The sequence below is a fragment of the Gossypium raimondii genome, chromosome 3, assembly GCF_025698545.1.
Source record: "Gossypium raimondii isolate GPD5lz chromosome 3, ASM2569854v1, whole genome shotgun sequence".
Classification (NCBI taxonomy): domain Eukaryota; kingdom Viridiplantae; phylum Streptophyta; class Magnoliopsida; order Malvales; family Malvaceae; genus Gossypium; species Gossypium raimondii.
The window spans coordinates 17,132,280-17,135,668 of record NC_068567.1 but is presented as its reverse complement, the minus strand read 5'-3'; positions in this window follow the sequence as shown (position 1 = coordinate 17,135,668).

Genomic DNA, 3,389 nt, shown 5'->3' with positions numbered 1-3,389 from the left:
ATTATGTTATAAGGTATGTCATATTGCATTGTATGGGGCAAGATGATTCGTACGAAGGAACAATGGCAGTTTAATATGCAAACAAGTGATGGCTTGTCCACATACCTAGTGGCAGTTTGTTTCATTTGTAAATATGCTTTGCGCTCACAACAAATGGTAGTAACTAAAAACTATGCTTCAATCTCAAATGAAGTGGCAACTTAGCTACAAATGTTTTTATCTAAAAATTCCAGTGGTTTGCCCATGATTTTTACAAACCCAATGACAACTTTTATCTTTAATTATGTTGTGTATCCACAACAATTGGCAGTTATGTCACACCTCCAAAATAGGGCCTAGAAGTTCCGAGGGTATTTTAGGAATTTTAGCCTAAATGTGCTCAGAATTTCATAAGGTTGGTATTCTATAATGTTTTTGACAATGGCTACTAGAAAATTGATTCAATTTCTGAAAAATAATTTTAAAAACTTTAATTTTGGAAATAGGACTGTTTTGTAAAAGAGTCAAAATTTGGAGCATTTATGTTACAGTTTAACCAATTTTTGAAATTGAAACTTTAAACCCCCCATTCTTAGTTTTGTTTCACGATAGATTTCTCCCCATTGCCCTACTTATCGTCCCTTGCTCTCACTTACCATTCCAATCGATTTTTTATTTTCAAACAATATATTTTTTATTTCCTTCATTCCAAAGTATTAGACCTCCGTAAATTGTCAAGAAAACACCCTAAAATTCCATCAATTTCATCTTCTTCACTTGTGGGTTTTTAGGATTTTCATCGAAAACTCATTATTTCTTATATAAAAGGTAACTATTTACATTCTCATTAGTTTTAATGTTATCTAAACTTGAAAGTTGAGTTTTTAGTTATGAAATTGCATGTTTTAATTAAAACTCTAAAATTGGGTCATTAATGATGAAATTCAAGATTGTGGATGAAAATGTAATTTAAAAGTATTTTTCAACTTGTTTTAACTTGATTAGAAGGTTTCTAAAATTACTTTAAAGTTTTGTTAAGGATTTCTCGTTTTAATGAATTTTCGTTATAATAGCCAAAACTTGTCGTAAAATTTTGATACCTTGAAACGCTTAGTTTTGTGTAATTTAAAGGTTGGAAATTAGTCGTAGATGATTATGTAGATGAATGGAGCTTGTTTCATGCAAAAAGGTTAAGTGTAGATCGAGAGATTTGCGTTTTAAGTCCATCATGCGAAAATGTTTGGTTATATGTGAACGTAGCTTACACTTGTGTTTTGGTTAATTTAAGTGCTTCCTTGGTTGTCATTTGACTATGCATATTGTGTGATTGTTATGTGTGAAACCTAGGATTCATTAGATCCTTCTACGAGTTAGAGGAACAGCTAGTTCGAGCTCTCGATTTTCGACGAAAGTTGATATTCGGTGAATGTTTTGGAATAGCTGCATGTAAGCAATTGATTGTGTTATTTGGGAATTTAGAGATAGGCAAAACCCCTTCTCTAAATTCTGAGTGTAAGTGTTCTCTTACATTTGCTCAATATGTGATAAATGTGCTTGTGAATTGTAATAAAGAGAACTAGGGTGTGATTTAATATGAATATTTTGTGATGACTGTTTTGACAGTAAATATGACAGTATGATATTCATGCCATGTGACAGTGTGTATAATATGCTAATGATGTGATTATGCAGTGAATATGTGTGGATAGTCGATATGTAATATATGATGATTGTGTGGGTATTTTGGCCTTGTGAACTTATGAGACTGTTAGATATAGTTGGCATGCCATAGGATTGTGAGTACTCACTTATATGTGTTGCGATATTTAGGGCGTTGAGGCCTAGGTCAATTTTAGAGAGATAAGGGAATTTGACGTAAGCTTCATTCACCAAGATATGTGTGTTTGGTGTGTTGGAGAGTGTAGCTATAAGCTTCACTTATGGGATATGTACAACTCTACGGGTCTATGTAGTGTGTTGAAGATCCGTGTATCTGATGAGTGGTGATAGAGTCCACTTCATGTTTCGTAGTCCCAAGAGCCAAAATATCCTTAAATACGTTTTACATGTATTTTATTATATGTACTTGAAAAATCTTGTAAGGAATAAATAGAGTATTGCATGAAAATTTGTTAAATGTGTGAGATATGATATCAATATAAAGATGTTAAAATATGTTATGATTGTTTTCTTTGTTGCATAATGACTTGACTTCGTAGTGGTTATTCTGAGCATTCACTGAGCTTGTTAAGCTCACCCACTCCATTTTAACCATTGCAGACACTTAGTGCCAGTGTGAGCGGTATGGTCTCGAGGGGTGATCTAAGTCGATTATTTAGCTTCTATTAGTAGGTGTTACATGCTTATTTATGTTTGGGGAATAGGGGCAATATGATAGGCTAATGTGATAGACTTTTTGTCGGTTTGCTTAGTTATCTTTGGAATTATTTGCATGCTATTTATGTTTAAAGGTTTATGGACTTGAATATGATGTTTGGACTATTATTTTGGATATTTTGATGTTTATTAATCTTGGTGAATGAAGCATGTTATTTAGGGCTAAGTTTTAATGGTTTTATTTATGTTATATGTTAAAATTTAGTAGTCTATAGTAGAGGTATCAATATGTGGGTATTAAAAATAATACTTCTGTAACTTTAAAAGTGCAGGGAGTTAGAATATAGAATTAGTATCGACCCTTATCTCGAGTACCGGTACTCGTGGTAAGTTTATCGATACCTTGCGAAAGGTACCGATAAATTTTGATGTTTTTGGAAATTGGGCGAGAAACAAAATGCATGTTTGGTATTGATACCACTTAAAAGAAATATCGATACCCTTGAGACAGTATCGATACATACGTAACATTTTTCAGAAAATTGCTAAATGGTCTCAATGCTCAATGTATGTCCATTTTATGCTTGTTTGTCATTTGTTAGCATGTTTAAACTTTAATTTGAGCTTGCATGACTTAATATTCTCATAAATGCTATAGTAATAAAAGAAAATAAAAGAGGCATGTATACTAAATGTGACAATTGTGATAAAATTTATGTGAGATGGTGGCATAGCGTCCTAGTATTCTGGCTCAATAACCGAGCCGGGTATAGGGTGTTACAAGTTATCTAAAAATTAGTGGTGGTTCATCCACAACCTGGAGTGATATGGTAGATGATTTTTGGGGAACTCATAAGTGAGGTGTATAGCGGAGTTGGGTAGGACCTTTTTGATAACTTGAAATTGCATTGTCATTCATTATCATGCATATAAAAAATGTGATTTTTGAGATAGTATAGTGAAACGATGATATGAAAAATCATTAATCTGAAGTGGCATTTGATTGTGATTATTTTTTTAATTGTTAAACCCATGTGCTTTGCCTACTATTTTGTTTTGGTTTTCTTGTGGCC